General features: G+C 38.4%; 1 pseudogene; it reads right to left on the bottom strand.

The window, feature by feature from the left end:
• Positions 1-9,464: 9,464 nt before the first annotated feature.
• Positions 9,465-10,420, bottom strand: LOC111169410 (serine/arginine-rich splicing factor 3 pseudogene; annotated as a pseudogene).
• Positions 10,421-10,670: the final 250 nt, after the last annotated feature.

Raw genomic sequence — 10,670 nt, 5'->3', positions numbered from 1 at the left:
CTTTTTCTGGTAGGTTGGCTATCTCCACTTCACTTCGTTGTTCTTCTGGGGTTTCATCTTGTTCCTTCATCTGGGACATATTTCCTCTGATGTCTCATTTTGACTAACTTTCTGTGATTTCAGTTTCCATTCTGCAGGCTGCAGGATTGTAGTTCTTCTTGCTTCTGCTGTCTGCCCTCTGATGGATGAGGATGTCTAAGAGATTTGTGCAGGCTTCCTGATGGGAGGGGCTTATTCCTGCCTAGTGGTAGCTGGAGCTGGGTCTTGTCCCTCTGGTGGGCAGGGCTGTGCTCAGAGAGACTTTAAGCCACTTGTCTGCTGATGGCTGGGGCTGTGTTCCTGCCTGTTGGTTGTTTGGCCTGAGGCGACCCAGCACTGGAGCCTACAAGCAGTTTGGCTGGGCTAATGGCAGCCTGTGGGAGGGCTCATGCCAAAGAGTACTTCCCAGAACTGCTGCTGCCAGTGCCTTTGTCCCCGCAGTGAGCCACAGCTGCCCACTGCCTCTTCAGGATACCCTCCAGTACTAGCAGGTAGCTCTGGCCCAGTCTCTTATGGGGTCACTGCTTTTTTCCCCTGGGTCCTCATGTGCATGAGACTTTGTGTGCACCCTCCAAGAGTGGAGTTTCTGTTTCTCCCAGTCCTGTGGAAGTCCTGTGATCAAACCCTGCTGGCCTTGAAAGCCTGATTTTCTGGGGACTCCTCTTCCCATTGCCACACCCCCAGGCTGGGAAGCCTGTTGCAGGGCTCAGAACTTTCATTACTATGGGATAACTTATGTGGTATAGTTGTTTTCCAGTTTGTGGGTCACCCACCTGGCGGGCATGGAATTTGATTTTATTGTGATTGTGCCCCTCCTACCATCTTGTTGTGGCTTCTTCTTTGTCTTTGGATGTAGGTTATCTTTTATGGTAGGTTCCAGCGTTTTTTTGTCTATGTTTGTTCAGCAGCTAGTTGTGATTTTTGGTGTCTTTGTAAGAAGCAGGTGAGCTCACACCATTCTACTCCACCATCTTGAGCTAAGCCTAACCAGGCCCCTCTTAATAGCTATTATTTTCTCCTAAATTTTTTTATTATAAGAAGTAATATTGAAATAAATATTATGTATGTATTTGTAGAAATGTTCCCAACACCCATTTGTTGTATTTTGACTTTGCCTGTGGTATATGCACAGAGAAATTTTGTTTAAACTTATATGGTCTAGTTTATCAATCATTTTTTTTAAACATCTTTATTGGGGTATAATTGCTTTACAATGGTGTGTTAGTTTCTGCTTTATAACAAAGTGAATCAGTTATACATATAGATATGTTCCCATATGTCTTCCCTCTTGCGTCTCCCTCCCTCCCACTCTCCCTATCCCACCCCTCCAGGCTGTCACAAAGCACCGAGCTAATATCCCTGTGCCTTGCGGCTGCTTCCCCCTAGCTATCTACCTTACTACGTTTGTTAGTGTGTATATGTCCATGACTCTCTCTCGCCCTGTCAAAGCTCACCCTTCCCCCTCCCCATATCCTCAAGTCCATTCTCCAGTAGGTCTGCGTCTTTATTCCTGTCTTACCCCTAGGTTCTTCATGACATTTTTTTTCCCTTAAATTCCATATATATGTGTTAGCATACGGTATTTGTCTTTTTCTTTCTGACTTACTTCACTCTGTATGACAGACTCTAGGTCTATCCATCTCATTACAAATAGCTCAATTTCATTTCTTTTTAAGGCTGAGTAATATTCCATTGTATATATGTGCCACATCTTCTTTATCCATTCATCCGATGATGGGCGCTTAGGTTGTTTCCATCTCCGGGCTATTGTAAATAGAGCTGCAATGAACATTTTGGTACATGACTCTTTTTGAATTTTGGTTTTCTCAGGGTATATGCCCAGTAGTGGGATTGCTGGGTCATATGGTAATTCTATTTGTAGTTTTTTAAGGAACCTCCATACTGTTCTCCATAGTGGCTGAACCAATTCACATTCCCACCAGCAGTGCAAGAGTGTTCCCTTTTCTCCACACCCTCTCCAGCATTTATTGTTTCTAGATTTTTTGATGATGGCCATTCTGACTGGTGTGAGATGATTATCAATCATTTTTTAATGGCCTCTGTATTTCATTCTATTCTTTACAGAAACCTTCTCCACTCCAAGATTATACATAAAAATGATTTATATGTGCTTTCTGTTAGTACTTTTGTGGTTTCAGCTTTATAGTTAAATCTTTGATCTGTCTTGAAGTTGTTTTGGAGTAGGGTTTTCCTTTCAAATGGTAAGTCAGCTGTCTTTGTACCATCTCTTGAATAATAATTTTTGACCCATTGATTTGAAATGTCACCTTTATCATATACGAAGTTTTCATATGTGCTTTCTGTTCTGTTCCTTTGATCTGAATGTCTATGCTTGCTCCACTGCCATTCCATTTTCATTAATGTAACTTCATAATATATTTTCATATCTGTGGGGCAAGGCCTCTCTGTTATCTTTTTTGAGAAAATTTCTTCCTATTCTCACATATTTATTCTTACAGGTAAACCTAAACATCATTTCGTCAAGGAAATATTTCAAAATAACCTATTGATATTTTGACAGGGATTTATTGAACTTATAGGTTAATTTAGAGAAAAAGGTTGTCTTTATAATAGTGAGTTTTCCTATTGCAGAATAAGGTATGGCTTTCTATTTATTCAAGTCTTTTTATTGCTTAGTAGAATTTTAAAGTTTTCTTTATATTCTCTCAGGTTTATTCTTATTTTTGGTTCCTATTGTGAAGGGGATATTTTCTCTTACCTTATTTTTTTTAAAAAGAGTGTTCTTGTCTTGACAGCTGGTATTTCATTTTATTTATAAAATTTATTTATTTATTTATTATCTTGGCTGCATTTGGTCTTTGTTGCTGTGCATGGGCTTTTTCTAGTTGCAGCGAGCAGGGGCTACTCTTCGTTGTGGTTCACGGGCTTCTCATTTTGGTGGCTCCTCTTGTTGCAGAGCATGGGCTCTAGGCACTTGGGCTTCAGTAGCTGTGGCATGCAGGCTTCAGTAGTTGTGGCTCACAGTCTCTGGTGCGCGGGCTCATTAGTTGTGGCACATGGGCTTACTTGCTCCACGGCATGTGGGATCTTCCCAGACCAGGGCTCAAACCTGTGTCCCCTGCATTGGCAGGTGGATTCTTAACTACTGCGCCTCCAGGGAAGTCCCTCTCTTATCTTTTTGAACTGGATCTTGTGGGAAAGCCATTACAAGTACTTCATTAAATCTTATTACTGTTTCTAGTGGGTTTTCCATAGATTCTCACAGGTTTTCAAGTTATACAGCTATGTCTTTAACAAATAGAGACTGTTTTGCTCCTAGTTATCCAAGGTTTATGCCTCATTTAATTCTCTTGTCTAACTATGTTGTGTAGTGTTCTAGGGAACAATTATAGGGGTGGTACTGGGGCTATGCACACTTTTCCTAACTTTAATGGAAATTTTTACGTTTAATTATTCAGTATAACATCGACTTCTGGTTAGAAACGTGTATTATAAAAATTGTCAATGAAGTATCCATTCATAGATAACTAAATCAGGAATACATGTTTGATTTTGTTAAGTTCATCTTTTGGGAATCTATTGAGTTGACCATATGAGTTTTCTCACTTGGCCTATTTATATAGTGGATTGTATATACTTCCTAATATTGAATAATTCTTGCACTCTTAGAATGGACCCCATGTTTTTCAGTCTTTCAGTTTACTACTGGACTTTATTTGTTAATATTTTATTTATTTTTTACCAATATTTATAAGTGAGATTGGTTTGTGGTTTTCTTACATGTGAGCTTCGTTGGGAGTCCATGCATTTCCCAAACTATTTTATGAAGTCCGTGACCATTCAGGACTGAAGATGTACTAATATTAGAGGAGGACTCCAGTTAGTGGCAGCCAACTCCCCCCATCCCTTTCATATTTCTTTGCTGCATTGGATGGTTTCTGAGAGATTCTATATACTCTATACTGTGGGAATAAACACCATTAATTGTAAATGTGTAGATGTTAGCACAGAGTGTTTAATCCAAGTTGACTATTTAAATAAACTGCAGTGGAATTTAATAGGAAATGATAAGTGATGGCTATTCTGTGATTTTACATTTGTCCTTTAAAATATCAATTATTTATAAAAGTATTATTTTATATTAAGTAATTATTATAGTATTGAAGCCTCATAATAAAACAAACCCAGCTTCCATCCTGCCATTTCACAACACCCATCTTTCCCTCCAAAGTCAGCAATTCCAGTTCTAAATTCTTCCCCATATATTATGTCCAGATTTTTATATAATGTACTTATATTGCTACTTATTTATATATTTATTTAAAAATTATTAGATGTTATAAAAGAGCAGTTCGAGGTTTACAGAAAATTGAGTGGAAAGTGTAGAGAGTTCTCATATACATTTACTCCTCACTCCTGCCCTCCTCCCCCCAGTTTCCCCTATTATTCACATCTTGTATTGGTGTGGTATATTTCTTAGAATTGATGAGCCAATTTTTAAATTTAATTGTATTTATTTTTTTTATACAGCAGGTTCTTATTAGTTATCCATTTTACACATATTAGTGTATATATGTCAATCCCAATCTCCCAATTCAACACACCACCACCGCCCCCACTGCCACTTTCCCCCCTTGGTGTCCATACGTTTGTTCTCTACATCTGTGTCTCAATTTCTGCCATGCAAACCGGTTCATCTGTACCATTTTTCTAGGTTTGACATATATGCGTTAATATACGATATTTGTTTTTCTCTTTCTGACTTACTTCACTCTGTATGACAGTCTCTAGATCCATCCACGTCTCTACAAATGACCCAATTTCATTCCTTTTTATGGCTGAGTAATATTCCATTGTATATATGTACCATATCTTCTTTATCCATTTATCTGTCGATGGGCATTTAGGTTGCTTCCATGTCTGGGCTATTGTAAATAGTGCTGCAATGAACGTTGGGGTGCATGTGTCTTTTTGAATTATGGTTTTCTCTGGGTATATACTCAGTAGTGGGATTGCTGGATCGCATGGTAGTTTTTTTTTTAGTTTTTTCAGGAACCTCCATACTGTACTCCATACTGGCTGTATCAAATTACATACCCACCAACAGTCCAAGAGGCTGCCCTTTTCTCCACACCCTCTCCAGCATTTGTTGTTTGTAGATTTTCTGATGATGCCCATTCTAACTGGTGTGAGGTGATATCTCATTGTAGTTTTGATTTGCATTTCTCTAATAATTAGTGATGTTGAGCAGCTTTTCATGTGCTATTTGGCCATCTGTATGTCTTCTTTGGAGAAAAGTCTATTTAGGTTTTCTGCCCATTTTTGGATTGGGTTGTTTGTTTTTTTAATATTGAGCTGCATGTGCTGTTTATATATTTTGGAGATTAATCATTTGTCCGTTGATTTGTTTGCACATATTTTCTCCCATTCTGAGCGTTGTCTTTTCATCTTCTTTATGGTTTCCTTTGCTGTACAAAAGCTTGTAAGCTTCATTAGGTCCCATTTGTTTATTTTTGTTTTTATTTCCATTACTCTAGGAGGTGGATCAAAAAAGATTTTGCTGTGATTTATGTCAAAGAGTGTTCTTCCTATGTTTTCCTCTAAGAGTTTTATAGAGTCCGATCTTACATTTAGGTCTCAAATCCATTTTGAGTTTATTTTTGTGTATGGTGTTAGGGAGTGTTCTAATTTAATTCTTTTACATGTAGCTGCCCAGTTTTCCCAGCACCACTTATTGAAGAGACTGTCTTTTCAACATTGTATATCCTTGCCTCCTTTCTCATAGATTAGTTGACCATAGGTGCGTGGGTTTATCTTTGGGCTTTCTATCCATTTCCATTGATCTATATTTCTTTTTTTTGTGCCAGTACCATATTGTCTTGATTACTGTAGCTTTGTAGTATAGTCTGAAGTCAGTGAGTTTGATTCCTCCAGCTCCATTTTTTTCCCTCAAGACTGCTTTTGCTATTCGGGGTCCTTTGCGTTTCCATACAAATTTTAAGATTTTTTTGTCCTACTTCTGCCATTGGTAATTTGATAGGGATTGCATTGAATCTGTAGATTGCTTTGGGTACTATAGTCATTTTCACAATATTGATTCTTCCAATCCAAGAACATGGTATATCTCTCCATCTGTTGGTATCATCTTTAATTTTTTTCATCAGTGTCTTATAGTTTTCTGCATACAGGTCTTTCGTCTCCCTAGGTAGGTTTATTACTAGGTATTTTATTCTTTCTGTTGCAATGGTAAATGGGAGTGTTTCCCTAATTTCTCTTTCAGATGTTTTATCATTAGTGTATAGGAATTCAAGAGATTTCTGTGCATTAATTTTGTATCCTGCTATTTACCAAATTCATAGATTAGCTCTAGTAGTTTTCTGGTAGCACCTTTAGGATTCTCTATGTATACTATCATGTCATCTGCAAACAGTGAGAGTTTTACTTCTTCTTTTTTGATTTGCATTCCTTTTATTTCCTTTTCTTCTCTCATTGCTGTGGCTAGGACTTCCAAAACTATGTTGAATAATAGTGGTGAGAGTGGACATCCTTGTCTTGTTCCTGATCTTAGAGGAAATGCTTTCAGGTTTTCACCATTGAGAATGATGCTTGCTGTGGGTTTGTCATATGTGGCCTTTATTATGTTGAGGTAGGTTCCCTCTATGCCCACTTTCTGGAGAGTTTTTATCATAAATGGGTGTTGAATTTTGTCAAAAGCTTTTTCGGCATCTATTGAGATGATCATATGGTTTTTATTCTTCAATTTGTTGATGTGGTGTATCACATGGATTGATTTGCCTATATTGAAAAATCCTTGCATCCCTGGGAAAAATCCCACCTGATCATGGTGTATGATCCTTTTACTGTGTTGTTGGATTCTGTTTGCTAGTATTTTGTTAAGGATTTTTGCATCTATATTCATCAGTGATATTGGTCTTTAATTTTCTTTTTTTGTAGTATCTTTGTCTGGTTTTGGTATCAGGGTGATGGTGGCCTCATAGAATGAGTTTGGGAGTTTTCTTTACTCTGCAATCTTTTGGAAGAGTTTGACAAGGATGGGTGTTAGCTCTTCTCTAAATATTTGATAGAATTCACCTGTGAAGCCATCTGGTCCTGGACTTTTGTTTGTTGGAAGGTGTTTAGTCACAGTTTCAATTTCATTGCTTATGATTGGCCTGTTCATGTTTTCTATTTCTTCCTGGTTCAGTCTTGGAAGGTTATACCTTTCTAAGAATGTGTCCATTTCTTCCAGGTTGTCCGTTTTAGTGGCATAGAGTTGGATCCCATCGTGTTTTCGTTGCCATTTTTCTCTAGGTATTTTTTGATTTCCTCTTTGATTTCTTCAGTGAACTTTTGCTTATTTAGTAACGTATTGTTTAGCCTCCATATGTTTGTGTTTTTGACGTTTTTTCCCCTGTAATTGATTTCTAATCTCATAGCATTGTTGTCAGAAAAGATGCTTGGTATAATTTCAACATTTATAAATTTACTGAGGCTTGATTTGCGACCCAAGATGTGATCTATCCTGGAGAATGTTCTGTGTGCACTTGAAAAGAAAGTGTAATCTGCTGTTTTTGGATGGAATGTTCTCTAAATATCAATTAAATCTATCTGGTCTATTGTGTCATTTAAAGCTTGTGTTTCCTTAATAATTATCTGTTTGGATGATCTGTCCATTGGTGTAAGTGAGGTGTTAAAGTCCCCCACTATTATTGTGTTACTGTCGATTCCCTCTTTTATAGCTGTTAGCGGTTGCCTTATGTATTGAGGTGCTCCTGTTTTGGGTGCATATATATTTATAACTGTTATATCTTCTTCTTAGATTGATCCCTTGATCATTATGTAGTGTCCTTACATGTCTCTTGTAGCATTCTTTATTTTAAAGTCTGTTTTGTCTGATGTGAGAATTGCTACTCCAGCTTTCTTTTGATTTCCATTTGCATGGAATATCTTTTTCCTTCCCCTCACTTTCAGTCTGTATGTGTCCCTAGGTCTGAGGTGGGTCTCTTGTAGACAGCATATATATGGGTCTTATTTTGCCATCCATTCAGGGAGCCTGTGTCTTTTGGTTTGGAACATTTATTCCATTTACCTTTAAGGTGATAATCAATATGTATGTTCCTATTACCATTTTCTTAATTCTTATGGGTTTGTTTTTGTAGGGCCTTTTCCCCTCTTATGTTTCCCACTTAGAGAAGTTCCTTTAGCATTTGTTGTACAGCTGATTTGATGGTGCTGAATTCTCTTAGGTTTTGCTTGTCTTTAAAGGTTTTGATTTCTCCATCGAATATGAATGAGATCCTTGCTGGGTAAAATAATTTTTGTTGTAGGTTCTTCCCTTTCATTACTTTAAATATGTCATGCCACTCCCTTCTGGCTTGTAGAATTTCTGCTGAGAAATCAGCTGTTAACCTTATGGGTGTTCCCTTGTATGTTATTTGTCGTTTTTCCCTTGCTGCTTTCAATAATTTTTCTTTGTCTTTAATTTTTGTCAGTTTGATTACTATGTGTCTCGGCATGTTTCTCCTTGGGTTTATCATGTATGGGACTCTCCATGCTTCCTGGACTTGGGTGGCTATTTGCTTTCTCATATTAGGGAAGTTTTCAACTATAATCTCTTCAAATATTTTCTCGGGTCCTTTCTCTCTCTTCCCTCTGGGACCCCTGAATGTTGTTGCATTTAATGTTTTCCCAGAGGTCTCTTCGGCTGTCTTCATTTCTTTTCATTCTTTTTTCTTTATTCTGTTCCACAGCAGTTAATTCCACAATTTTGTCTTCCTGGTCATTTATCTGTTCTTCTGCCTCAGTTATTCTGCTATTGATTCCTTCTAGTGTAATTTTCATTTCAGTTATTGTTCATCTCTGTTTGTTTGTTCTTTAATTCTTCTAGGTCTTTGTTAAACATTGCATCTTCTCGATCTTTTCCTCCATTCTTTTTCCGAGGTCCTGGATGTTCTTCACTACCATTATTGTGAATTCTTTTTCTGGAAGGTTTCTTTCTTCACTTAATTTAGGTGTTTTTTTTTTTTTGTAACCAAAACTTTAATCCCAAGGATTCTCACAAAACATATTACAAATGACAGCATGAAAAAAAAATCTTGCACAGTAACTCAAAGTTCAGCTCTACAATGTACCCTTAAACTGGCAGGACATGGGTATCTTGAATAGTGTCAAATTTCCAAATAATATTACAAAGAGCTATGCATCCATATTCAGCAATCACAGAAGGTAAACTAACTTTCTTGAAACTTCTTAGATTCTAAACCCACTGGACATCCTCTTGTCCAGTGTGAAGACTAGTGGAATTTTTAAACCTCTAATTTAGTTTAAGGGTGCAGCTTTAATTTTTACCTGCTGGCTTGTGTTCACAGCAGCTTTTAAAGACCGCTTAACTACAGCTGCATACCATATCCCAGCTACAGAGTCTTTTCAATTTTTGACAGTTTTGTTTCCGTAATATTAAACATCACACTTTAGCTGGGCAGGAGTTAGAGGTTTATTATCAGTCTATGCAAGACTAAAAATTCAAAGCAAATTCAATTTTGCTTAAGGGAACATTGTAAAGTAACAATTCTTGATATTACATGCCTCATATGATCCATTTCAAACCATAGAGAATTACATCTTTATGTGTCACTGTTCCGAGAGACAAACAAATGTGAACAGCTAAAATATTTTAAAAATGCACCAAGCTTATGAAGTCTCAAACAAAACTTGAATTTTCTGTACATACTCCTGTCAAATGAAGTTATTTCCTGTACACCACTCCTCTTGCAAACTGGTCTTCTATTTCCTTTCATTTCACCTAGATCGGCTACGAGACCTAGAGAAAGATGGGGATGGCTTGTGATTTCTCTCCCGGGACAGTGACCTCTCTCTTCTCCTATCTCTAGAAAGGGACCTGCTCCGGCTGCGGGAGAAGCTTCTCCGTCTTGGAGATCTGCGGCGAGGTGGAGGACTCCTCCTCCGATAATCATCTCGAGGGCGACGACCCCAAGAAGGAGGTGGGCCACGATTTCGACTTCTCTTTCCACCATTCGACAGTTCCACTCTTACTCGGCAGCCACATAGTGTTCTCCCATCTAGCTCTCGGACAGCATCGGCTGCATCTCGAGGATCTTCAAATTCAACAAAAGCGAAGCCGGGAGGGTTTCTAACAACCCACACACTTCGGAGTGGTCCATAATAGCCAAAAACTCGTTCCAATTCAGTCTTGTTACCATTGTTTCCAAGATTACCTACATAAACTTTACAGTCCAACGGACAGGAATCACGATGCATTTCGAGATCTCGGGTTAGAAACGCGTAGGCTCAAATCCACACACCCTCGGCTGGGTCTTCCTGGTCCCCTCGCGCCTGGCACCCACAGATGCTCTCCCACACCCGTCGTCCACGAAATGGCCCATTTAAGTGTTTTTCTGAGGTTTTATCTTGTTCCTTCATCTGGTACATAGCCCTCTGCCTTTTCATCTTGTCTATCTTTCTGTGAATGTGGTTTTTGTTCCACAGGCTGCAGAATTGTAGTTCTTCTTGATTCTGCTGTCTGCTCTCTTGTGCATGAGGTTATCTAAGAGGCTTGTGCACGTTTCCTGATGGGAGGGACTGGTGGTGGGTAGAGCTGGCTGTTGCTCTGGTGGGCCGAGCTCAGTAAA

The sequence above is a fragment of the Delphinapterus leucas genome, chromosome X (assembly GCF_059928025.1).
Source record: "Delphinapterus leucas isolate spDelLeu-1000000601 "Yukka" chromosome X, BTC_Dleu_Yukka2, whole genome shotgun sequence".
NCBI lineage: Eukaryota > Metazoa > Chordata > Mammalia > Artiodactyla > Monodontidae > Delphinapterus > Delphinapterus leucas.
Note: the sequence above shows the minus strand (reverse complement) of the source record. Positions and strands in the feature narration are given on the sequence as shown.